This window comes from Equus przewalskii, chromosome 32, assembly GCF_037783145.1.
Source record: "Equus przewalskii isolate Varuska chromosome 32, EquPr2, whole genome shotgun sequence".
Classification (NCBI taxonomy): domain Eukaryota; kingdom Metazoa; phylum Chordata; class Mammalia; order Perissodactyla; family Equidae; genus Equus; species Equus przewalskii.
In genome coordinates, this window is record NC_091862.1 from 16,924,661 (window position 1) to 16,952,188 (window position 27,528).

Consider the following 27,528-nt stretch of genomic DNA (forward strand, 5'->3'; position numbering starts at 1 on the left):
GTTTGTTTCTCAAGTCTATGTTTCATATTCCTGGGAGAGAGTGTGTGATTGGCTCAGCTTAGGCCAGGTGTTCAGGACAGGTTCCACCAGTACTGGACAGGGGCGGGGTCACCTGGGTCTGGGGCTGCCCCTTCCAGCGATGTAGGTGGAGCCGACCCCATGAAAGAAGTGTGGACAGGGAGGAATCACGTGTAATGAGCGCTTGGCTGCGAGGTCGTAGAGATTCAGGCTCCAGCTGGTGGCACTCCTGCTCATCTTGGGGAGGCTCCTCCATTTCTGGGGACCCTAGATTTTTACCTGTGAAATTAAGAAGTGGGACTAGAAATAATAATCCTAAGTAGCATTTACTGGGCATCTACCATGTGTCAGATGCCCTTCTAAGCACTTCACGTACGTTAATTTACCTGATTTCATGCCTGTACAGCACTTAAGGTGGTCACCAGGGGGCCATCTCCTTCAATATTCAGTAAATTGACCTGCAATGTGCAAATCTCAATCTGCTCCACCTTCACCCTTAATGATCTCATAAAACAGAAACATAGCCCCGTCCTCTCAGACCGCAGACCTGACATTTGTATCCTCACATGAAATTCTTCTGTCCACTGATAAGGGTTTGAAGGCTTTCAAAACAAAGATATATTTTTTTCCAATTCCTATCTTTCATCTTTTATATTTCACAGCTCTGACACACAATAAGCCACTTGCATCCTAACTAGTTTCATTTCCTTGGGGCTTTTTTTTGTTTTGTTTTCTGTATTCTTTTGAATTATTTTCTTAACTAGTTGCCCTGGGGATTACAATTGGCATCTTAACCTAAAACAACCTAGTTCAGATTAACACCGACTTTGCTCCAGTATAACTCTATTCCCTCCCCTCTTTGTGCCGTAATTGTCATGCAAGTTACATCTTGTACATTATAAACCCATCAAACAGGTATATAATTCTCACTTCTGTAGTTGTCTTTTAACTCAGATGGGAAATAAACAGTTAGAAACCAAAGCACATTTGTACCATCTTTCATGTTGACAATGGACTTATCTTTACCAGTGGTCTCTGTGTCTTCATGTGGATTCAAGGTTCTGCCCAAGGCTGAGGCTTGGGCCTGGGACCTCAAACACCCTCACTCGGTGACTTGCAGGAAATGTTGGCCCGGATAAGAAGATAACGTGGTTATGTGACCCACGTGCGCACGCGCACGCACTTCCATAGCACGGGCCCCTCTGGAGTTCTCACAGTAGCTGTGTGAGTCACCCTCCCTGAGTTCAGGTGACGTGCTGTGCACAGAGTAGGCTCCACCCAGGACAAACTGCTGGTCCTTCTGCCAGGCTGGGATGTGAAAATGACTTCTCAAATTGAGGTTATCTAACTTGAGTTGCCAGGAAACCACCAGGTTATGTAAACTTAGTAACCAGAGAATGCTAGATGCACATTCATGGGCCCCTCAGACATTCTGAACCAGAGTCATCTGGGGAGGCAACCCCTTACTCCCCAGAAAGACAGCCCACACGTAGCCCCTGGTTACTGTCTTAGAAGTCTGTTTGATCTGGTGAAAGAAAGGCCAGTGGTGCAGACTCACATGCCAGACATCAGGACAGTCTCAGAGTCTGAGTCACAGAATATCACCAAATGGGTCTGACGTGCGTTTTAAATAACCAGCACAGTGCCTGGCACCAGTAGCAACTTAAATACGGAATGGATGGATGGTGTTATGGACGGAATGTTGATGTCCCTCCATCATTCATATGTTCAAATCCTCAACATGAACACATTATGAGATGGGGCCTGTGGGAAGGAGTTAGGTCATGAGAGTGAACTCTGCGATGGGGTTTTCAGTAGACACAGGAATCCTTGCTGTCACTCACTGCTCTCTGCCATGTGAGGACACAAGGAGAAGACAGCTGTCTGCAAACCAGGAGGAGGGTCCTCACTACACACAAGATATGCTGGTGCCTTGATCCTGGACTCCCCAGCCTCCAGAACAGTGAGAAACTAATGTTCATGGTCTAAGCCACCTGGTATATGGTACTCCGTCATAGCAGCCTGAGCTGACAAAGATAGACAGATAGAATGAATGGGACAGCTGTAAAAGTGAGGGAGGAGATGGGGCTAAAAATATGAAGACTTAAGAGGAAACCTGGAGTGAAGGTGACAGAAATTTCAGTGTCACCAAAGCTTTGTTCTTAGACTAATGTTCACAGCTCAAAAGTCAGAACCCCAAGACTTTTTCTTTTCTTTTTCTTTTTTCTTGAGGAAGATTGGCCCTGAGCTAACATCTGTTGCCAACCCTCCTCTTTTTGCTGTAGAAGATTAGCCCTGAGCTAACATCCATGCCCATCTTCCTCTATTTTATTTGTGGGACTCCTGCCACAGCATGGCTTGACACACAGTGCATAGATCTGAACTGTCAAACCCCGGGCCCGTGCTGGGGGACGGGGCCAGACGCTTGGTCCTGCCATCCTTGCACCTGTCAGATGGCTGCATCCGGGAGACGCGCCTAGGCAGGAGCGCGGGGCCCTTCTCAGCCAAGCTAGGAATGGAACACCCTCCCAGTTATCATAGCTGCGGGCGTCCAGAAGAGTGGCTTTGATTTCTCAGTCTAGGGATGGTTTCTGAGAGATCCCAGTAGATCGGGCAGAGGCAGGCACGGTGGGCTGCTTCTGGAATTTTTCTGGGCTTGGGGATAGCGGCTGATCTGAGAGGATTCACGGAAATTCGATTTAAAGGAGAAAAGCTCAGAGCCAAAAAAAAAAAAGTTTATTCTGGTCTCAGATTTTTGTAAAGTGTGGTTTGTGTCAAGTAACTGCAAGAGCAAAATCTAGTTAGGTGCCAGATGCTCATAACACACCCGTGTCTGAGCTTCTCTCTCATGACTCATAGTGCAACCTCTGCTTGCTTTCATCACATGAAAATGGGAAGGAGAAAGTGTCAGGCACTTTTGAAGTGGCTCCAACTGATTCCTGTCAATTACTGTTCCCTTTTATAAATAGTGAAAACAAGGGACTTGATTTTCGTTGAAAATAAGGACGTTTAAGACACATCTCTTTTTAAACAGAGCAAAAAATTATACATTTCACTCAATGGTTTTACTTTCTGGGGGTGCTCAGAATGAGAATAAAGACACATACAGGAGGCTCAAAAAACACTGTGGCAGTTGGAGACTAAGGTCACTGATGGAATAACCCTTGACCGGGCCCACTGTGTGGGATCAGTGTGTGGGATCGCTCTCTGCTGCTGTTTGCTGTATAACAACGCAAGGGTGATGTTCATACCGACCCTGATATCAGTTTCCCCACATTAAACCCAGTATATATGGGGTTAAAACCAAAACACTCATTCCCGGCTTACTCTCTGGCCTCCTGGCTCCAGAATCCACTATTCTCCATGGAGAGAGACACTGCCAAGGACAAGCACCTGGATTGACTATCTCCTCCCCACAAAGAGATACAGGCTGGTGGGAAAGCTGCTGACCAGCAAGGTCATGGGCTCCCTCCACTCTACAAGTAGTCTCAAGGCGAAAGACAGGCTGGTGAGAAAGCTCCGACCAGCAAGGCCATATGCTCCCCCTCCCCTACCTAAAACCCCAAATAAAAACCCTTCCTTTTAGCTTTACGGGGAGTTTGGGATTTCAGCATTAACTGCCCTCTCTCCTTGCTCAGCACTGTGCAAAACTAAAATTCCTACTTTCTTCCACTACCCCTGGTGTCAAAGATTGGCTTGCTGTGCAACAGGTGAGCAAACCCACTTCAGGTTCGATATCAATGTCACAGCAAGATTAGTTGGGGTGCCTCAGCCCCTTGGGGAATCTGGAGTCCCCAGGACCTGCGGGTCCAGTGAGAAGGGTCTGGAACTCTGTGTCCACACTGGCCTGCCTCCCTACCCACCTCCACCCAGGAGGAGGCTCAGCACCCTTGTCAGGGGGCAGACATCCAGAGGTCACCCTGTGACCGCTCATCCATGTCATCGCAAATGATAAGATTTCCTGCCTTTTTATGGCTGAATAATATTCCATTGTGTCTGTGTGTGTATATATATACATATATGTATATATATGCCAGTATATATATACCACATTTTCTTTATCCATTCATCCACCGATGGGCACCTAGTTGTTTCCATGTCTTGGCTATTGTAAATAACGCTGCAATATATGGGGGGGGGGGTGCAATATTTTTTCAAGTTAGTGGTCTTGCTTCTTTTAGATAAATGCCCGGAAGTGGAATTGCTGGAATTGCACAGTTGGTCTTGATTCGTGAGGCAAGTGGCTTTTTATTAATCCGGTCAGGACCCCACCTAGCTAGGAGTATTTTCTGGCTGAGGCGGATACACTTCGTCCAGACCACTTCGGTTGGAGGAGGTGGACTGGCCTGTGCTGGTTTGCGAGGGCTGCCATAACAAAGCACCACGGACGGGGTGGCTCACACAACAGACATTTCTCACAGTTCCGGAGCCGAGGACACCAAGATCAAGGTTCCAGCAGGGTTGGCTTCTTCTAAGGCCTCTGTCCTTGGCTTGTAGTTGGCTGTCTTCTCCCTCCTGTGTCTTCGCAGGGTCTCCCCTCGTGGGGACGCACTGATTTATATTCTATTATACAGAATCAGCTAGGCCCTCACGACTGATTCTAGTACGTTGATTTACTCATTGACTGTATAGTCTCAGAATGGGACTGGACCCGTGGTCAGCATCTTACCCATCCTCCCATCCATATAAGAGCCCTTCTCTCACCTCCCCTCCAGGGATCATCCACTCTCTGCTGGATATCTCCAGAGACGAAAGCTCACTATTTCACGTCATGTCCGATGACATCTTTAACCAGCTCTCAGTGTTAGGCAAACAGGAGGTGCCTCACTGTTCCTTCTGTGCGTTGGTGCAGGGTCTTCTCTTTGGAAAAACACTGAACACATCTTTTTACTCTCTGTAACAGCCTCTTAAGTCTTTGAAAAGAAAGAAGGTCACCACTTGGAATGTGCCTCTCAGAACTCAACACTCCCACTTCTTTCAGATGTTCCTCATGTGAATTGATTTTCAGACCATCCCGTCCACCGTCCAGCCTCTTCTGGATTTTCTCAGATTCCTCCAAGCCCTTCTTAAAGTCTGACACCCTAAGTGAACCCCATACATGAACTGTGGTTCTTCCTGACACAGACTGTTACCGCCTGTGATCCAGACATTGTCTCTACTTCTATTTATGAACCTTAATTTACATAAATTCTTTTAGTGGCTGCATCACACGATAGATTCATGTTGAGTATTCCGTTAGCAGGATTACCTGAAACCTGCTCATCCTTCTACACGAACCGCTGCCCTGATGGCCTCCCCAGCTCGTGTTTGTGAATTGATTATTGAACCCAGCACAGGACCTTATATTTATCCTTTCTACATCTCAGCTTTTTGGTTTTCATCTGCAACAGAAATAATTTTGAACTTTGAGTGTCGTCCATCATATTTATCATCTTTCAATGTTTTATGTCAGCTGCAAAAATAATACCTTTATTGCAATCTTTGAGAACTAAGGTTGATCAGGAAAGGTGCGTGGACAAGCCCTTGCTCGTACCACTAGAGAGCTCCGCTGAGATGGACACTGGCTGTTAAGGGCACTTCTGGGATCTATTTGTTCAGGCAGCTGCAAATCTGCTTCTATTATCATCTACTTTCGTGTTTGCTTCTAAAAGCTTTATTCTGACAGTAATGAACTGCATTTATGAATGCTGAATAAAAACGTTGATGACAGCATTTAATTTATTGAAGAAATTTATAAAAGAGTATGAAATTTGGCACTTCTCTTAGGCTCTTAGGGCTGACTGCTGTGCCATCAAGAGGAAAATCTGGACCAGTTCCCCAGCCAAGTGGGTGATGGCTGTGGCAGGTAGACCTAAAGTTCTAAATGGCAGATGGGGGAGTGCCTGCCCCATCATCTAAGTGACCAAGTCTGCAATGGGAGAGCCGTTTGCTACCAAACAGTGACTATCTTATAACGGTGTCCATTCATGGACGGCCCCTGAAGTCAACTCTCATCCTGCCATGACTTCTTTATGATAACAGCCGTCATAGATGGAGCACCCACTCAGCGCCGGGCAATGCAGACACACCTGTAATCCTCAGAACCACCTCACGAGGAGGCTCATCCCCATGTCTGGATTAAGATTGTCAGAAGAAACTGTGAAAGAGCTTGAAATGGCAAGAGATGACCTTTCAGTGGGACACTGGGGTTGTCGGGCAGATCTCAAAGGGTTTAGCATTTATAAATGGTAGAAAACTGATAGTAATGCGAAGAGTCTTATCCATAGAAAAGCAGATAATTTTTTTCATATAGAGATGCAACTGATTTCTGCCCTGTAGAAAAGAGGATTTCAAACATGACACTTTAGTGCCCATAGGTATTAATCTATTAATAAATTCATCTCCATACCTAACAGGTACTAATAGCAAATTTTCTCAATTTTTCATCTACCAGCAACTTCATTTCGGCATTCACGACTGGTTATATGTTTGTTCCTCAGATTCTCATTTGAATCAATGGAACACGTTGTTGGTTCTCTCTTTAATTAAAGAGTTAAGTAAAACCTTTGACACATGTTCATATTATATTTGTGTGAAACTCATGGTTTTAGCATTTTGAGGATTTTCCTCTAACGACAATTAACAACCTTCAGGGGCCATCCCTCTGGTCCCTGTTACTTGGGCAGCCTGATTTTATACCCCAGAATTTCTGACAGGAGAATTGGCACTCTCAGATCAAACCTCTGCTTTTCTGAGAATGGGATCCAGCTGACTGGAACGTCCACGCAGTCCTCCTTCAAGCTGCACAATGGGGCTGGCTTAGAAGTTTGTTGGGAATGGAGGAGGGGCACTCATAGCCTGCCATGGCAGAGCGATTAGGATAAAACCCAACACTGGGTACCCTTCTTAAGCCCTTGACCCTCCCCACCACCCGGGAGCTCCCACTGGTCAGACCTGCCCCTGAGTGCCTGCCCCAACTCTTCTTGAGCCCCCTCTTTCATCTCCCCTGTTCTCCACATCTGCAGACTCCTCACCCCTTCTCTCATCTTCTGTGGCAGAACCGTCAGCCCCACCTTTGTCTTGCAAGACTTTAACGCCAGGTGCTGGGATCTATGTTTCCCCGTCCAAGTGACCCATTTAGGTATTCAAACAACAGCAAGAAAAATCATTGAGATCCTCACCCTAAGAGGAATTATGCTGCCAGCTTCATTATGATGACATCAAGAGCTAACCTTTTGAGCACATAGTGTGTGTCCAGGACCGGACTGAGCACTTTACGTTGACTGAGCACGTGGGAAAGCTCATGTCCCTGACTCGATTTCTTCATTTATGAAGAAGGAAAGCAGAGATAATTGGTCAGAACCAAGAGGCTATCCGCTCAAATTTAAAGTTATGTATTGTGTGCCCTCAAACAGGGAGATTGTGCATCCATTTAACTGAAGATTAATCTGTAATACATTCTTAATTGCAAGAATATACATTTTTCAGGCAGCCCGTTAGATAACACTGAGTTTCATGATTATTCAACACAGTACATTTAAATCTGAAGTCAGAATGTGAAATATGACATTTGGGAAGATGTACAAGCCTGTACAGGGAGATTTGGAATTCATAAAGCCATGAAGTGATTTATATTTATCAGACATGGAACATTTTTTAACTAATCTTCATAAAAACAAAATGTGAATCAATAAAAGTTATCCCAGACATTCTAGGCCTTTGTGTGTATGGGAGGCAGGGGGTGGGGGAAGGGATGGGGAGGAGACTTTCTAAACTTAGAAAAGAAAGTGGTAACTGAGTACCTGAGAAAGCTTTCTATCACCCCTCATCTGTCTCCTTCCTCCTTCAGTGACTCAGTTTAGCAGTGAATGAAAGAGACCAAACAGATGAGCAAATGCAGCACCGACTGCACTTTCGTTTGTGGGTCCTAGCTCCATCACTTCCTGTTGGTGGCCGTGACAGATGACTTAAACCATTCACGAGATAAGAATAACAGGAGTCCTCTCCAGGTGTTATTCTGGGGAGTGAAGGAGGCAGTGCAATAAGGCCCCGGCACAGTGAGCAGCACACAGGAAACAGTTCAACATTGCGATATTACTCGATTTCCTTTGAGATCGTTTTTCCCTTGGGGCTGTTCACGTGGTCCCCGATAGTATGGCTGTGTGGCTGCCGGGGGTGGGGGCGGGGGCGTTCGCTCAGAGATCCTCCCCAGGAAGCCACACCCCAAACACCCCCTCCCTGTGCTCACCAGGGCCCTGAACGCTTTAGCAGGAACGCAACCTCTCCCTCCTCTGGTGCCTACAGAGGCGCAGCCCGTCAGAGTCTGCGCTGAGTCTAAACAGGACTTAAAGAGCAGTTTCTGACACTGAAAAGCCAGCTGCCAGGTGTTTCCTGGCAGCAAGGGCAAAGGCAGGAAGACAGAGGGAAAAGCGAACAGCCCCACACCCGACGGTCCCGGAACAAACCTGAGCCTACTCGGTTTCACCAAGACCTGTGGACTTCAGTGATTCCATCCATCCGAAGCTTTGGATAAAGGACAGGAAGGAAGGGCAGCCACAGGGCCTTTGCATCCGCCAGGGCTGCAGATCTCCCAAGCAACCTGCGGGGGTAAGTTGGTCACATGAGTGGAATTTCCACGGTGGTTTTGAGGATTTCTTTATGACTATCTTGCTTCAAGAATGAAGGGTGAGGGCCGCCCGGTGGTGCAGCGATTAAGTGCACACCTTCCGCTTCTTGGCGGCCTGGGGTACACTGGTTCGGATTCCGGGTGTGGCCATGGCACCGCTTGGCAAACGCCATGCTGTGGTAGGCGTCCCACACATAAAGTAAAGGAAGATGGGCACGATGTTAGCTCAGGGCCAGTCTTCCTCAGCAAAAAGAGGAGGATTAGCAGTCGTTAGCTCAGGGCTCATCTTCCTCAAAAAAAAAAAAAAAGAATGAACGGCGATGTCGGGAAGAAAAAACAGCGAATCCTAGGACTTGTTGTCCCAATTAATCAGGAAGACACGTGAGAGCATGAGTGAGTGATAATTCACACCTGTTGTGTTTCAATGTTGACCGTGAGCCTGAGTGTAGACGACTCTCACTGAAGCACGAAATCTCTTTACACAATAGCTCTCAGTCCCGAATAATTCATTGCATCTTTTCTTTAAGGAAATTACTTATAAGGAAATGTTAAAAAGTAATCTCCCTGGGAAATAAGTATAAATCTCATGAAAAATAAATCTGGGTTAGTTGAGTTATTAAGGATCCATCCCCATAGGAGCAGAAGCTGTGAAGTCCTTTTCCTTTTCAAAAACAAACACTCACCTTCCAGACGGTGGATGTACAGCCCGGTAGGCCCCCTGTGCCCCGGCTGCCGGCAGTCAGCGGGATTTCCGGGTCGTCCTGGGTTTAGAGGGGACTCACTCTCACTCTCCCTTCAAAGGTCCGGGGGTTTCCGCTGTTGAGGGGGAGCTTCCAGAGGCTTTAAGAACTTGTTTGTTGTTGTGAGGAAGCGTCCTGCCTTTTCAGACCACAGCGGCGGCTGGCTTGTGTGTCAGCCGTGCCTGGGCTCCTTCGAGAAACGCTTCTGGAACAAGGACGGGACGGCCTCCCTCCGCCGGGCGGGAGGTGGGCTCTGCAGGGACTGTGCGCGCGGACTTGGGATCAGAGGGGCTGCGTGCACACCTGCTTCCGCCAATTCCCCAGCAGGGCGAATGCAGGAAAAGGACTTCATCTGGGAGCCTCAGCTTCCTCAGCTGTGAAGAGGATCACGCCCTGATAGGGTTCCCCTGGGGGTTGAAGTGGGAAACACAGAGCTGGCCTGATGGCTTAGTGGTTAAGTTTGTGCGCTCTGCAGCCAGGGGTTCACAGGTTCGGATCCCGGGTGTGGACCTAACGCTGCTGGTGAAGCCACACTGTGGTGGCATCCCACATGAAGTAGAGGAGGATTGGCACAGATGTTAGCTCAGGGGCAATGTTCCTCACAAAAGAAAACAAGTGGGAAATGCAAATAAAGCGCTTAGCATATTGCGTAGCAGAAAATGAAGACTCAGGAGAGGTAATTTTTATGGCTAATTCTAAACACCTTGGGATATAAAATATTAGTGGGATCTCTCTGACTCTTGAGTTCTTCTTGGGAGAATAGTGGCCATAGGTAGTTTCTCCCACCCTGCCTCTCCCTTCTCACTCCTGGCGTCTCTTCCTCCCTGCACATACCTCTCGTCCACTCACCGTGGATTTCTGGCTGACCCCAAACATGAGGGCATCCTTCTGTGTCCAGACCGTTTCTTCTTACTGTTCCCTCTTCTTAGCCTCATTTTCCTTTTCATCTCATCTGGTCTATTTCTGGAAATCCTTCAATACCACCTCAAATGTCAGCTCCTGAGGGGTCTTCCCTGCCACCATCCTCAGGTGTCACCTCCTCTGTCACAGCAGCAGCGATGGGTTACATTGTAACCCTTGCTTTCGCCGTTAGCTGGATGAGGCTCTTGGGGACAGAGCCCATCTCCTCTCTCCCTTCCTACCTCAGTGCCTGTCACAGCAGCTGCCACGAGTAAAGTGCTGGAAAATGTCTGCATTGTAGGATCATCTGGGGCAGCAAGAGTTGAGGAGGAATCTCCTCAGAGGAGATGTGGGGTCTGGACAAGGGCTGTCACTCTTCCTTTTCCATTTCAGCATCACCAGCCACGGCCCCAGCTACGGCCTCATCCAGGGCCACGGCCGGCATGCCCATCACCTGGGTCCTCTCGGTGACCGTGCTCACCTGCTCTTCTCCTTGGCCTCCGAGGCTGAGTCCCTCATGGTAACAGATACTGAGAGCTGACAGCCTGGTGTGGGGGGGTGGGAAAGGTGGATTCTCAGCCCAACCCCTGCCCCCTCACTGAACTTTCTCATCATGGGAATGAGACAAGGTGACTAAGACCTCATATCACTTGAGAGCTGCTTGGCCGAGCTCAGCCTTGGATTCTGATATCTCTTCACTGGTAAGGCCAGTGGGAAAGGGGACGGGCTCACCCCAAGGCTTAGGGCCTGTTGATATTAAAGGGGGTTAGCAAAGTCAGGCCTGACTCAGACCAGATCCCCAGTTTGGGAGAGTCTCTTTGGGCCCAGTGGAGGGCAGTGTGGGGACAGCAGGCACACAAGTCATGGGAAGTACTCACGTTTGGGTAAGAGCCACATGGTGGCTCCAGGTAAAGTGTCAAGGGAAATGGATTCATCCAGGGGGCTAAAATAAGAGGGCGTGGGTCCAATTCCAGGAAGAGAGCTGGGAAGGCCTTGAAGACTCAACTAAATGGCTGGAGTACAGGGCTGCCTTCTCACCGAAACTGCCTCGGGTTGCAGCAGGTAAGGCACAAAGCCAACAGTAAAAACTGTGTAGGGCGAGATGATGAGGAAGCCAGTTCTCCATGGAACAATGTGAATTCTGGCTCAGTATGTTGCATGCACCGTGCAGCCAGCCTCCTGCAGACCCCAGATCCTGAGTCACTCTGTGACCCCTCCCTGGAGCAGAGGTCACTCTGGAGACAGGTGGGGCTGAGCTGCTGTTGATGCTCACAGCTGAGCTGGACCAGGGATGGACGGAGTCTGGTAAGGGACTGTCACACTGAGAGCTCTGTGTGCTGCTAGCTAAGAGACTGGGAGAGGAGGAAATGAAGGATGTTTGCCTGCAGCCCTCCCCAAGGCTACAGGTGTCAGGATGCAGGCCCTTCTCTTCCATCAGAGCTCCCACCAGGTCCTTTAGGCCCTCCCATCAGAAGGAGAATCAGGACCTGAGTAAAGGGAGCAGATTGATTCATTACTCACTCTAGTCCTGATCTTACATGGTTGGTACTAGAGACTGGGGCTGACTGTGATTAGGTAAAGGGAGGAAGAGATTGGGACAAGCTGGTGGACCCAGGGAGGGGGTGATGGATGGGGGGAAATACATGACACTCAGCGAGGGTGGGGCTCAAGATGGGGAGTGACTGGGGAGCTGACCCAGGAGACCTGACCCAGGACTTCCTCAGCCACTTGGACCAACACTGTTTCTTTTCTGAAGGCAGATGATGCTCCCAAGGAGGCCCTGAGAGTGTGGTCAGTTACATGACTCTGCCTTATGGTTGACTGCCTTTGGATCCTGTGCTGTTCATTTCTAGACCAGAAGGAGTTCAGATCTTACAAATCCAGAGGGCACCATCAGATCACCATGAGACTGCTGATGCAACATCTCAGGTCCCTCATTGCATTTGGCGATTCTCCTATTCAGAGCCTTTGTTTAACATATTGTGATTGGGCTGGAGCCAGCGGGATCTGAACAAATTCCCCTTCTAAATATTGACTCTGTGACATTTGAGCCCCTGCCAGCTGGGATGGCACCAAGGCTGTTAATATCTGTGAAGAGGGAGAGTGATAAGAAGTTCTAGGGGATCATAAACCAGAGTGAATTTCTCACTAAAGGACCCACTATTTTAAAATATTATTTATTTATTCATTCATGCATCCATTCACTCATTTACTCTTGGGTTTCACAGCACTCCCTGTGCCAGACTGTGCCAGGTGACAGGGACAAGGAGTCATCTATGCACAGATCCTGCTCTCATGGCGCTCTCAATCAATCTCAGGGGACAGAGGTACAAACCCTGTGGAGAAAAGTGAGGAACCACATGTGCCACATCACAGGAGCACCTGGGATGGGTCCCTAAACTGGAGGGCTCCTGGGGGAGGTGACAGGAACCTGGGTCATAAATGGGGCTGGAGTTCACCAGCCAAGAGTTGGGGAGGCATTGCACATAGAAGGGCACAGGAGTAAAGCACTTAAACTTCTATAGTCTTCAATTTCTTCATCTATAAAAAGAGTGAAGTCCTAGACCCAACCTCATGACGTTCCTGAGAGGATTAGAGAGCAATGCTGACAATCACACACCCAGGGGCTTACCCTCCAGCAGGTCTTGGCTCTCAACTGTGGGAGATGGGTCGGTGGTGATTCATTCTTGCTCTTGCTCATCCTTCTTAGTGGACTGGGTGTGAGTTTCCAGCATCCAGCAGCCAGAATCAGGAGGAAGCCCGAAGCCAAGGAACAAAGTAAAGCTTAGCTGTGGAGGCGAAGTGATGCGTCACCAAGCACAGATCACCAGACGGAACAGCAGCCGAGTAGGTACACTAGCCTGAAGTCGGAATGGCTCAGGGTAAACCCACTTCCGTCCGTTGTCAAAGTGCCTGCAAGTACTGGATTCTAGTTGTTTGGGCTCCGTCTCTGTTTATTTTTTTTAATTGTTGTAAAATACACAAAATTTACCATCTAAATCATTTTTGTGTACCGTTCAGTGGTATTAAATACACTCACATTGTTGTGTGACCACCACCACCATCCATCCCCATAACTTTTTATCTTGTGACACTGAAATTCTACACCTATTCAACAATAACTCCCCATTCACCTCTCCCTCCTGCCCCTGGCAACCACCCTTATACTCTGTCTTTATGATTTTGACTGCTCTAAAGTTCCTCATATAAGTGGAGTCATACGGCATTTGTCTTTTTGTGACTGGCTTATTTCACCATGTGTAATGTCCTACGGACCATCTATGTTGCAGCATATTGCAGAATTTCCTTCCTCTTTAAGGCTGATTAATATTCCATTGTGTGTATATAGCACATTTTCTTATCCACTCATCTGTCAACGGACACAGGTTGCTTTCATGGTTTAGATATTGTCAATAATGCTGCTATGAATGTGGCATACAAATACCTCTTTAAGACCCTGCTTTCAGTTCTTTATATACCCAGAAGTGGAATTGCAGCATGATATGATAATTCTATTTTTAATTTTTTGAGAAACTGCCGCACTGCTTTCCACAGCGGCTGTACCATTTTACTTTCCCACCAACAGTGCACAGGGTTCTAATTTCTCCACACCCTCACCAACACTTGTTTTCTGATAGTAGCCATTTGAATGAGTGTGAGGTGAGATCTCATTATAGTTTTGATTGGCATTTCCCCAAATGATTAGTGATGTTGAACATCTTTCCATGTGCCTATTGGCCATTTGTTTATCTTTTTTGGGGAAAAGTCTATTCAAGTCCTTGCCCATTTTTTAATCATGTTATCTTTTTAGTGTTGAGTTTTAGGATTTCTCTCTATATTCTAGACATTAACCCCTCATCAGATATATGATTTGCAAATATGTTTTCCCACTCTGTGGGTTGCCTTTGTTCTCTGTGATTAGTGTCTTTTGATGCACAAATTTTTTTAATTTTCATGAAGCCAAATTTGTCTATTTTCTTTTGTTTTTACCTGTGCATTTGGTGTCATATCCAAAAAATTATTGCAAATCCAGTGTCATGAAGCTTTTGTGCTATGTTTTCTTGAGTTTTATTGTTTTGGGTGTTACATTGAGGACCGTCAGCCACTTTGAGTTAATTTTTGTATATGACATTAGGTAACGGTCCAACTTTGTTCACTTGCATGTGGATATCCAGCTTCCTTGGCACCACTTGTGGAAAACTGGGCTCCATCTCTCTTTACAGCACTTCAAAGCTAACTTTATATCTATTACTTGCTTTGGTCTTTCTAACAACCGTACAAGGCAAGTACGGCGGGTATTCAGATTTCTTTATTCTCGAAAGCATTTCTTCATTGCTGAGGGATGAGACAGCAAATTCCTTTCTCAACTGCACAGTGGTTAGTGGCAGAGAGGGACTAAAATCACGGACCACCTCATGCTCTTCATTCCCACTAGATCATGCATTCTCTGAATTTTCTAGTTGGTCAAGGCTGAGGTTGGGAGTGGGAAAAAATATCCAAGGTTAAATCGAAGAAGGAAGATATAAGAAGCCCAAATCATGGTCATCAATTGGAACTTTACTCCTTGTGTTTTATTTCCTTGGACATCAAATGAGGTTGTTAAACAAGAATTCCAAATGTGTCCCCTAGTACCGCTAACGGCAGAGAATGTGAGCAAGCGTTCATTTCACTCCTGAGGACCAAGAAACACAGCCCACAGTGGTCCTCGGCAAGAGAGAAAGTTCTTTGAAGTTCCTTATTTGCACTGACAAAAATCATGTGCAGTTCTTTATTCTAGCCTGCAATATCCTTGGATTTGTTTTAATACAAATATAAATTAGTCAGCTTATCCTGTATAAGGTTTTTATAAAACGGATTCTCTGGGGTGATTCCTGGGCTTCTCCTGTGGTTTCTTGCCCTCCCTGACACTCAGCCGAGTACTAACAGTGCACACACCCCAGTGTGAGATGCAGAGAATTACCAATCTCAAATCTCTGCCCCCACATCTTCTACTCCTACACTTGGCCTTCAAATAAAAAGAGGGGGAGTCACACTCAGGTGTGGCAATGAGTGCTGAGAAGTGAACAATTAAAAATAATGATTTTTGCATTTATGTGAACTCAAAATGGGGCAAACCCTCCACTTCCACCCACGCCAACCTGGTCCAGGAACCAAGTGTCCCTTGTAACAGGATCAGCCACGTGCCAGGCAGAGAGTCATCCATCTGAAAGTAACATCTGAATCAATGAGTGTATCACAGATCTTTAGAGTAAATGCAAAACTAGGCCTTCAGATTAGGTGTTAACTACCACTCCATCATTTACTAACCAGCAAGCAAGTCTAGTCCAACTCCTATACAAAGTATCCAAGCTTTTTTCATAGCTATTGGCGACCAAAAGGGTATTTTCAATTGTATTTAAGCTTTTCCTTTTATGGCAGTAGCTAAGGCGCTGTACAGATATCGGCTCAGATTTGGGAATTTTTGTATGTCAGAGCTGGAATAGCCATTACTCTCTATGACCATGTCACCTCCACTTACAGCTGTTGAGGATTTCCAGACTTTCAATTGTCTAAACACACAGGGCTGAGATTAGGACGGAGGGCAGTCATTAATGGGAACATTTTGTTATCTACGAAAGGATTCATTTGCCTTGATTTTCATTATTTCTGAACCTGAGACCAGTTTATTGAATTATAAAAGTTCATTTGTATAAAGAACTTTATTTATTCCCTTAAAATTACGTTAACTGGGAAAAAAGAATATAGGACAGAAGAGAAACCATTGTCACATAAACAAACATGAGAAGATAATTTAAGAGCCCTGGGTAGAAATTAACGTTCATGAGGTTCTAGTCTCTATGAAGTTACTTGTATTTCCAATTTTTAAAATGTATTATTACTGTGAGAATTAAAAATAGCTCAATTAAATAATATAACTTCAATGAATTATATTTCAATTATTACCCATCCATCTTCATCCATCTCCAATATTTATCATAGTCCTAACATGTATTTCTTTGGACCTAAACTTTCCTTGGGGATTGAAGTCCCTGTGTGTATACCGCCACAAGCTTAATTCATTTCAAGGGGCCATCTCCCCTAAGGATCGTGAAAGCCTGTAGTGCTGACAGACACTGTAAACAGGACACTTTCTCATTCACCAAATACTAGAATCCTGGAAGCACTTTCCATTGTGTAAGAACACATAGCAAAAGATAAAGCTTTATGCTTTTCTTATTTGTTTTGGTTTTACTAGTGTGACCATTTAAGCTTTATGACAACAATCCAGATCAGGATAACAAAACCACACAGAACCACTCTCCCAAGGCGTGCCCATCAGGGGAGCATAAGACTAAACTAAATGACAGCTTTTCACTTGGTTTTCATGGAAGATAATGTCCTACCACCTTCTCCAGCAGCCTCTGCTCACACTTTTTTCTCACCCAAAGAGTGGACACATTCAACCTCACTTTCTTCCACCTCACTCTTTAACTGGACTGTCCTCTGACATTATTCTTGATTTTAGCAACTGAACTCACAGCCTTTGCTTCCTGTTTCCTTGTGTTTCGTGGGGGAGTTTGATCATGTTTCTCTTAAGGAGCATCTAGAGATAAGTTGAACCACAAGACTTTCTAAAAAAAAATTTTTTAATAAAAGTGCCCTGAAACCAGACATTCCAACCTGCTTACTTAATAAAGTGCTGATAAAGAACTTCTTCGAGGGCCTCACTTTCTCCAGGAATGAACTTGGAGAATGTTGGCTCAGGAGCTCAGCTTACAGAGCGTGTAAGACAACTCCCTCATCAGAAAGACAAGGAAATCAAGACCCAGAGAATGAAGTGCCTTGTCAAGGTGGTATAAGGAGGTGGGTTTGGCACCTGGATGTTCTGCTACCTTAAAAAAAAGGAGCTGAAATTTCCTCAGTGCTCTCAGGAGCCAGGCGCTATGCTAAGTGTATTACGTGCGTTATCTTATCTGAGCCCCACAGCAATGCTGTGAAGTAGGTGCTATCATTACACCTATTTTACAGATAGAGAAATAAAAGCTTTGAGAGAGAGGTTGTGAAAACTTGTGTGCTCCAGGCCACACAAATACAGGTTTTGAACCAGGCAGCCTGATTCCAGAACCCATGCATGAGGCCACTACTAGTCTTACCACCTTCGTAGAAATATTATACACAGATGTAGATATATAGATATTGATATATCGATGTGCATGTACTTATGTACATATTGTATGTAAGCAAGAAGCAAGATACAGTATTATTTTGCATATCTTATAATTTTAAATAAATATTTTAGAATGAAAAGAGGAAAAACAGGTGAAGGGAGAAATCTCTAATGGGCAACTCTAAACAATAGTGTCTAGGAAGGTTGCACATGGGTGCAAACATAAGGAAGTGGTCACTTCAGAGGAAAGGGGGAGGTTAGGTTGGGATGGGGTCCTGAGGAAGCTGCAGGGGTGGCTGACAAAATTCTATTTCTTAACCTGGATGGTGGTTGTTGGGTGTTTGCCTTATAACAATTCATTGAACTCATGAAGTAACACCAAAAAAACAGTAAATAGCATCATAACTGTGAGTACCCAGGGTAGATGGGGAAAGGGGGTACTTAACGCTCACTCCATCATCTTTCTAGTGTACCTTCCTATGCTACGTGGAAACTAAAAACTACATTTCCCAGAATCCTTCACGACCAGAGTCCTGGATGTGATTTAGATTCTGTCACTCAAATGGAGCTGATTTAGAGCAGAGACCAGGCTTCAGTTTCTCCTGCTGCCAAGCCCGGTTATGGAAACATCTGTTTTTTCTGCAGCAGCATTAGCAGAGATCCTAGGTACTGGTCGTGGGCTCTGACATGTTGAGAGCAGGGCGCATGGCACATGGCATCCGTTTGTACAGATCGTCACAGCCGCAGTGTGGTCCCAGAGCCAGCAATAGCAGCTGTGGCTTCTGATTGTGGTGACTTCTTGATTACAGTGGTTTCCTACCTTGTATGGTGGCTTCCTAATCGTGGCCATGTGGTGTGGGAATAAAACCAGCAGCTTTTTGGTCATAGAAGGAGTAGCTCTTTTGGTGGGTTATGCAGGCTTTGGACAATTTCATGGGGCAAAGCAAACAAATATTGAAGTGTGTGGCTGCCAAGGGTGGGGCCCTGATAAACTCCCTGCTTTTTGGGTAGGGATCCTGAGGGGCTGGGCCCTGGTGGTAAGGCGGAACTGCAGGTTCTCAAACAGACTGCAGTCCAGCCTCAAAGCTTCTGCGTGGCCAAAATATCTCAATTCCGGAAGTGCAATGGAAGTGATTCTGTATTTATAGCTGCCACGTGCCTGTTACAAGCAACTGAAAGTCATTTCTGGAGGAAGGAAATATCTTAGACTTCTAATTCTTTCTGCAGCCATTTGTAAAACACAATCCCCAGCAAACGCACAAGGATAACCAAATACATGAGGGGATAAGACAACAAGAATGAGCACCGGGAGAAACATACAATAGAAACAGAAATCAGGAGCTCTAGATCAGTGCTCTGATAGAATTACACTGCAAGCCATAATGTGAGCCACATACAGGCATAACTCAGAGATGTGTATTTAGTTCCAGACCACCACAATAAAGCTAATATCGCAATAAAGCGAGTCACATGAAGTTTTCTCATTTCCCAGTGCACATAAAGGTTGTGTTTACACTATACTGTAGTCTATTAAGTGCGCAATACATTATGCTAAAAAAAACAATGTACACAACTTAACTCAAAACTACTTTATGCTTAAAAAATGCTAATTATCATCTGAGCCCTTAGTGAGTCAGAATTGTTTGCTGGTGGAGGGTCTTGTAAGAAATGCACTATCTACAACATGCAATAAAGTGAAGTGCAATAAATTGAGGAATGCCTGTATGTAACTTTAAATTTCCAGGTAACCACATTAAAAAAGTGAAAGGCAACAAGTGACATTAATATTTTAAATACTTTTCCTTCTTTTTTTTTCAGGTGTACATTGTAATATATTTCGATTTCTGTCTAGATTACATCATGTTCACCACCCAAAGACTAATTGCAATCCATCACCACACATGGGCCTAATCACCCTTTTCTCCCTCCCCCCTCCCCCCTTCCCCTCTGATAACCACTAATCCAGTCTCCATTGCTATGTGTTTGTTTTTCATTGTTTTCATCTTCTACTTATGAGTGAGATCATATATTAATTTGACTTTCTCCCTCTTATTTCACTCAGCATGATACCCTCAAGGTCCATCCATGTTGTCACAAATGGACAGATTTCATCATTTCTTATAGCTGAATAGTATTGCATTGTGTATATATACCACATCTTCTTTATCCATCTGTCCCTTGATGGGCACCTAGGTTGCTTCCAAGTCTTGGCTATTGTGAATAATGCTGCAATGAACACTGGGGTGCATGTATCTTTATGCATTTGCGTTTTCAAGTTCTTTGGATAAATATCCAGCAGTGGAATAAATGGATCATATGGTAGTTCTATTCTTGCTTTCCTGAGGAAACTCCATACTATTTTCCAGAGTGGCTGCACCAGTCTGCACTCCCACCAGCAGTGTATGAAGGTTCCCTTCTCTCCACATCCTCTCCAACACTTGTTGTTTCCTTTCCTGTTAACTCTAGCCATTCTGACGGGAGTGAGATGATATCTCATTGTAATTTCGATTTACATTTCCCTGATGGTTAATGATGTTGAACCTCTTTTCATGTGCCTGTTGGCCATCTGTAAATCTTCTTTGGAGAAATCTCTGTTCAGGCTTTTTGCCCATTTTTTAATTGGGTTGTTAGGGAGTTTTTTTGTTGAGATGTATGAGTTCTCCGTATATTTTGGATGTTAACCCCTTTTCTGATATATGGTTTGCAAATATCTTCTCCCAGTTGTTAAGTTGTCTTTTCTTTTCGTTGATGGTTTCTTTTGCTGTGCAGAGGATTTTTAGTTTGATGTAGTCCCATTTATTTTCTTCTATTGTTTCCCTTGCCTGGTCAAACATGGTATTTGAAAAGCTCCTGCTAAGACCAATGTCAAAGAGCGTACTGCCTGTGTCTTCTAGAAGCTTCATGGTTTCAGATCTTACATTCAAGTCTTTAATCCATTTTGAGTTGATTTTTGTGCATGGTGTAAGATAACGTCCTACTTTTCTTCTTTTGCATGTGGCTGTCCAGTTTTCCCAAAGCCATTTATTGAAGAGACTCTCCTTTCTCCATTGTATGCTCTTGGCTCCCTTGTCAAATATTAGCTGTCCATAAATGTGTGGGTTTATTTCTGGGCTCTTGATTCTGTTCTGTTGATCTATGTGTCTGTTTTTGTCCCAGTGCCATGCTGTTTTGGTTACTATAGGTTTGTAGTGTATTTTGAAATCAGGGAGTGTGATACCTCCAGCTTTGTTCTTTTTCCTCAGGATTGCTTTGGCTATTTGGGGTCTTTTGTTGTTCCATGTAAATTTTAGGATTCTTTGTTCTATTTCTGTGAAAAATATTGTTGGAACTTTGCTTGGGATTGCAATGAACCTATAGATTGCTTTAGGAAGTATGGACATTTTAACTATGTTAATTCTTCCAATCCAAGATCACAGAATATCTTTCCATTTGTTTGTGTGTTCTTCAATCATGTTCAGCATTGTTTTATAGTTTTTGGTGTACAGATCTTTCACCGTGTTGGTTAAGTCTACTGCTAGGTATTTCATTCTTTTTGTTGCAATTGTAAATTGGATTGCATTCTTAATTTCTCTTTTTGCTACTTCGTTCTTAGTGCATAGATATGCAACTAATTTTTGTATCTTGATATTGTATGCTGCAACTTGACTGTATTCTTTTATTATTTCTAAAAGATTTTAGTGGATTCTTTAGGGTTTTCTATATATAAAATCATGTTGTCTGCACATAGTGACAGTTTCACTCCTCCTTTCCAATTTGGATCCCTTTTATTTCTTTTCCTTGCCTGATTCTCTGCCTAGGACTTCTAATACTATGTTAAATAAGAGTGGTGAAAGTGGGCATCCTTGTCTGGTTCCTGTTCTTAGACGGATAGCTTTAAGTTTTTCTCCATTGAGAATGATATTAGCTGTGGGTTTATCATATATGGCCTTTATTATGTTGAGGTATTTTTCTTCTATACCCATTTTATTTAGAGTTTTTATCGTAAATGGATGCTGTATCTTGTCAAATTCTTTCTCTGCATCTACTGAGATGATCATGTGATTTTTATCTTTCATTTTGTTAATGTAGTATATCACGTTGATTGATTTGCAGATGTTGAACCATCCCTGCATCCCTGGAATAAATCCCACTTGATCATGATGTGATCATCTTAATGTATTGTTGTATTCGATTTGCTAGTATTTTGTTGAGGATTTTTGTGTCAATGTTCCTCAGTGATATTGACCTATAATTTTCTTTCTTTGTGTTTTCCTTGTCTGGTTTTGGTATCAGGGTAACGTTGGCTTCGGAGAATGAGTTAGGAAGTTTCCCCTCCTCTTCAAATTTTTGGAAGAGTTTTAGAAGGATAGGTATTCAATATTCTTTGAGTGTTTGGCAGAATTCACCAGGGAAGACGTCTGGTCCTGGACTTTTATTTTTGAGGAGGTTTTTGATTGCTGTTTCTCTTTACTGGTGATTGGTCTATTCAAATTCTCTATTTCTCTTTGATTCAGTTTTGGAAGGCTGTGTGATTCTAAGATTTTATCCATTTCTTCTAGATTATCCAATTTGTTGGCATATAGCTTTTCGTGGTATTCTCTTTTAATCTTTTGCATTTCTGAGTTGTCTGTTGTAATTTCTCCTCTTTCATTTCTCGTTTTATTTATTTGAGCCTTCTCTCTTTTTTTCTTGGTGAGTCTAGCTAAAGGTTTATCAATTTTGTTTATCTTTTCCAAGAACCAGCTCTTTGTTTCATTGATACTTTCTATTTTTTTTTAGTCTCTGTTTCATTTATTTCTCTTCTGATTTTTATTATTGCCTTCCTTTTGCTGATTTTGGGATTTCTTTACTCTTCTTTTTCCAGTTTCTTTAGTTGCACTGTGAGTTTGTTCATTTGGGATTTTTCTACTTTGATGAATAGGCCTGAATTGCTATAAACTTCCCTCTTAGAACCGCCTTTGCTGTATCCCATAGATTTTGGCATGTTGTATTTTCATTTTCATTTGTCTCAAGGTATATTTGATTTCTCCTTTGGTTTCTTCATTGATCCAATCGTTGTTCAGTAGCATTTTGTTTAATCGCCACATATTTCTAGCTTTTATTCCTGTAGTTGGTTTCTAGTTTCATACCTTTGTGGTCAGAAAAGATGCTTGGTATTATTTTGATCTTCTTAAATTTATTTCGACTTGTTTTTTGGCCTAATGTGTGATCAGTCCTGGAGAAAGTTCCATGGGAATTTGAAAAGAATGTATATTCTGTGGTTTTTGGATAGAATATTCTATATATATCTACTAAGTCCATCTGGTCAAATGTGTCATTTAAGACCAATATTTCCTTATTGATCTTCTGTTTGGATGATCTATCCATTGGTGTAAGTAGAGTGTTAAAGTCTCCTACTATTATTGTGTTACTGTCTATTTCTCCTTTTATGTCTGTTAATAATTGCTTTATATATTTAGCTGCTTCTATGTTGGGTGCATGGATATTTATAAGTGTCATGTCCTCTTGTTTAATTGTTCCCTTTATCATTATGTAGTGCCCTTCTTTGTCTCTTCTTACAGTTGTCTGTTTTAAAGTCTGTTTTGTTTGATGTAAGTATTGTACCAGCTTTCTTTTCTTTGCCATTTGCATGGAGTACATTTTCCACCCCTTTACTTTCAGTTTGTGAGTGTCTCTAGGTCTGAGGTGTTCCTCTTGTATGCAGCATATACATGGGTCTTGTTTTTTTATCCAATCAGCCACCCTATGCCTTTTGATTTGAGAATTCAGCCCATTGACGTTTTTGTATTTATTGCCAGTTTGTTATTTTTTCTGGGTGTTTTAGTAGTTCTTCTCTGTTCCTTTCTTCTTCTCTTGCTCTCTTCCCGTGTGGTTTGATGGCTATCTTTAGTATTATGTTTGGGTTCCATTCTCTTAATTATTTGTGTATTTATTGTAAGTCTCTCGCTTGTGATTACCATGAGGTTCATATGCAATATTCTACTTATATAGCAATCTATATTGAGTTGATAGTCTCTTTAGTTCGGCCTCTTTCAAAAGCTCTACTCTTTTTCTCCCCTCCTCCCACTTTTTATGTTTTGAAATCATATCTAATCTCTCATTTTGTGTGTGTCTACCCATTACCCTCTTATCATTGAAATAGGTAATTTTAGTACTTCTGTCTTTTGACTTCCATATTATCTTCATGGGTGGTTGATCTGCTACCTTTACTGTATTTTTGACTTTACCAGTGATTTTATTGCCTGTGTTTTTTTTTTTTTTTTTGATAATTTTCTTATTCCTGATTGTGATCTTTTCTTTCCCACTTAAAGAAGTCCCTTTAGCATTTCTTGTAGAACTGCTTTCTTGGTGATACACTCCTTTAACTTTTGCTTGTCTGCAAAGCTCTTTATCTCTCCTTCCTTGCTGAATGATAACCTTGCCAGGTAGAGTACTTTTGGCTGTATGTTTTTTATTTTCAGCACTTTAAATATATTGTGCCAATCACATCTAGCTTGTGGGATTTCAGCTGAGAAGTCAGCTGATAGCCTTATGGGGTTTCCTTTGTATCCTTGTTGCCTTTCTCTCACAGCTTTTAGGATTCTCTCTTTATCTTTCATTTTGGACATTTTAATTATAATGTGTCTTGGTGTGGGCCTCTTGGGTTTTATTTTGTTTGGTGCTCTCTATGCTTCCTGTACTTGGATGTCTGTTTCCTTCCTTAGGCTAGGAAACTTTTCAGCTATTATTTCTTCAGATAGCTTCTCTGCCTCTTTGTCTCTCTCTTCTCCTTCTGGGACACCTATATTACCAATGGTAGTGCACTTGATATTATCCCAGAGTTTCCTTAGACCATTCTCATTCTTTTAAATTCTTTTTTCTGTTATCTGTTCAGCTTGGGTGATTTCCTCTAGTCTTTGGTCCAGCTCACTGATCCATTCTTCTGTATCATGTACTCTGCTATTGAGTCCCTCCAGTGAATTTTTCATTTCCAGTACTGTATTCTTCATTTCTGATTGGTTCCTTTTTATATTTTCCAGTTCTTTGTTGATGTTCTCACTGTGTTCATTCAATCTTCTCCCAAGATCAGTGAGCATCCTTATGACTTTTGTTTGCACTCTTTGTCAGGTAGACTTCTTATCTCCATTTCATTTAGTTCTTTTTCTGGGGTTTTGTCCTGTTCCTTTGCTTGGAACACATTCCTTTACCTCCTCACTTTGCCTCTTTCTCTGCGCTTATATCTATGTATTATGTGAGTCTGCTATGTCTGCTAATCTTGAAGAAGTGACCTTATGTAAGAGACGCCTTTTGAGGCCCAGCAGTGTGCTCCCCTTTTGTCACCAGTCCAAATGTTCCAGGAATGACCCCAGTGTGGGATACACGTGTCCTCCTGCTGTGGTAGGGTTGCTCTTATTGCAGGTACCCACTGAATCTAGCCATTTCCCCCCAGCCAGCTGTTTGTAAATTGGGTACCAGGAGCCCCAGCACAGTTGGCTACAAGGTCTAATGGCACACTCCTGTTGCAGTTATTCTGTTAAGTGAGTAGGCACCCAGTGTGGCTGGTTGCTAGGCTCAAAGACTTACAATTGCTGTAGGCATCAGGCCTGCAAGGCTGTTGTCAGCCCTCTCAGGATTGCAGCTAAGTGGGGCTGGCCCCAGGCATGGGAGCACCCAACTGTTCCAGTCTTTGGAAAGCAGGGCTGATCCCCTATCAGGTTGTTTGTGAAGCATAGGTTTTCTGCCACTGATAAGCCCCACCCTCCACAGGTCCACACACATCGTCAACATACTCCTGGCCCTTTCACACTTCCTGACCTCCTGGAGCATGCCCAGTTACCCTACTACAGAGGCTCCCACACACTCCACCAGTGCCCCACACACTCCACCTGCTCCTCGTGCAGTCCCTGCCCCACAGAGGCAGACACACTCACCTGCCTGCAGAGGATTCAGGCACTCAGTCAGTGCAGGCCAAGTAGCCTGAGGGCTTGCTGTTGAGTGGGGCCAGTCCTTAGGGTGGGCTCCCTGCCCTGGCTGAGCTGGATTAAATCTGTGCTCTGGTAGATGTGGCAGACCCCTGGGCTAACAGACCAGGAGAAGAACTCCAATGGAGTCTGCCAGCGTCTGTGTCACCACACCTGTACTATGTCACAACAATGGCTGCCACCAATGTCTCAGTCTCTGGAGAGGTCTCACCTCTCACTGAGATGCACCCAGAGGCTACCAGGTAAGTCTCTTTTCACCAAAGGACTGTGCACTTTTCTTTCTGATGATTTTATTTTGCTTTCTGAGATGGGTGAATTTGTGTCTGGTCCCTTTAAGAGCTGTGTTATTCTGCTTATGTCCTATAGCTTTTCTGAGAGTATTCCCCCATTGCACTTAACAGCCAGTGAAGGCAGATACTATGACACTTGTCTCAGCTGTGCTGTGTCTGAAGGATGCTCATAGCAGTAATACACCCCTGCTCAGGTCCCCTGCTCCTCCAGGGAAGGCTGCACACCTTAGGTTTGCTCCCAGCCCATCGTGAAGCTCCACAGCTTGCAAAGGTGGCTTTTTTCTGTCCAGAAGGAATTTCTGCCTCTTCCACCTCAGTCAGGACTGTCCCTGTTGTGGGGATTCTTTTTATCCAGTTTTCTGTTCTCTCTCTGGGGTAATTTTTCCAAGAATAGTTGTAACCTGGTTGTGTTCATGGGAAGAGGTGAGTTCAGAGTCCGCCTACACCACCATCTTGACGGGATCTCTAAATACTTTTCTTTAACTCAGTATATATGACTCAAGTTTTTATTTAACCTCAGTTATTATTACAACATGTAATCAATATTAAAAAACAATAATGAGACATTTTTATGCTAAATCTTTGAAATCTGGTGTGCCTTTTACACTACAGTACATTTCAGTTTGGGCTACCCACACTTCAAGTGCTCAACAGCCAAATGCAGCTAAGACTACCTGTTAGATCTTGCAGCTTTAGATTTTAGAATTATCAGGCAGGTATTTTAAAATAACTATGCTTACTATGTTTAATGAGCTAAGAAAAAGATGAAAAATTCAATATAGAATTGGAAATTATATAAAAGTGATAGAGGATATTTGAATTATGGAATAATCCAAAACCGTAAAATTGAATAACTGAAATTAACAACTCAGTGTATCCCTTTAGTAGCAGCTTATACATAACATACCCGAGGAGAGAGCTGGTCAACTGGAATGACCATCAGAAAAGATTATGTAGAATGAGGTACAGAAAGACAAAAGGGTGGAAGAATCCAGAAGAAAGAGAAGAGACATAGCAGACACATGAGAGGGTTTACCACACATTAATTGGAGTCCTAGAGGGAGAGGTAAGAGGCAATAGGGAGAAGCTGTTTCTGAAGAGATAATGGCTGGGAATTTTTCAAGACTAATTAGAAATCTGTTGTCACTTTCATTGCCTTTCCATTGAAGAGAATCTTATCAAAGGTTGCTTTACAATTTTTCCTTCTTCAAGTTTTTCTCTTTGAAGATCTTGAAGATATTGTGCAATTTCACCACAACGTGCCTAGGAGCGAACTGATCTTTATATTTCCTACTTGGGATTTATTGTGTTTCCAGAAATGGAAGATTAATGTCTTTCACAAAATCTGGAAAATACTTAGCTATCAGCTCTTTGAAAGTTTCCTCTCCCTCATTTTCTCTCTTCTCTGCTTTTGGAAGCCCTGTTAGATGTAAGTTGGACCATTTCATTGTAGATCCCTATTTTCTACCTCTCTGTTTAGTTTCAGAATGAAACTCTCACCACTGAGTTTTGAATGAGTTTTCAAATTAATCATCCAGTTCACTGATGCTCTATTGAAACTAGGTCTAATACGCTGGTTCACCAATAAGTTGAGTTTTTAATTTTAAACTTTTATTGTTAGAAGTTTTGTCTGGTTCTATTTCAAATATAGCTGGTCTTTTATGATAGCGTCTCATTATTTGAAATGTTTTTATTCATTCCTTATGCTTTAATGATTTAAATACAGATACTTTACAGTTTTATTGATAGTTTTATATCTGTATTTCCTGAGGATCTAACCTGCATGTGTTGAATGGGCTTATTTCACTTACTGTGGGTTGAGTCTTGATGTGTTCTGTAAGTTTAAAACATGAGCTTTTCTTTCGACTTCATATAACTTGGAAGCAAT

At 43.5% G+C, this 27,528-nt stretch overlaps 1 long non-coding RNA gene across 7 annotated transcripts in view; it reads right to left on the reverse strand.

Moving 5' to 3' along the window:
• The window catches only part of LOC139080765 (uncharacterized), an 88,489-nt gene that overhangs the window by 9,658 nt on the left and 51,303 nt on the right, over nt 1–27,528 (reverse strand). For 2 of the 7 annotated variants that reach the window (XR_011535515.1, XR_011535514.1), the window contains exons 1-3: nt 9,307–9,746; nt 8,463–8,596; nt 7,800–8,014 (exon numbers count right to left, since the gene is read on the reverse strand). This is a non-coding gene — a long non-coding RNA (uncharacterized lncRNA). Of the gene's footprint in view, nt 1–7,799; nt 8,015–8,462; nt 8,597–9,306; nt 9,748–27,528 lie in introns of those variants that run through there. The other 5 variants (XR_011535516.1, XR_011535513.1, XR_011535517.1 and 2 more) reach the window with 4 other exon arrangements.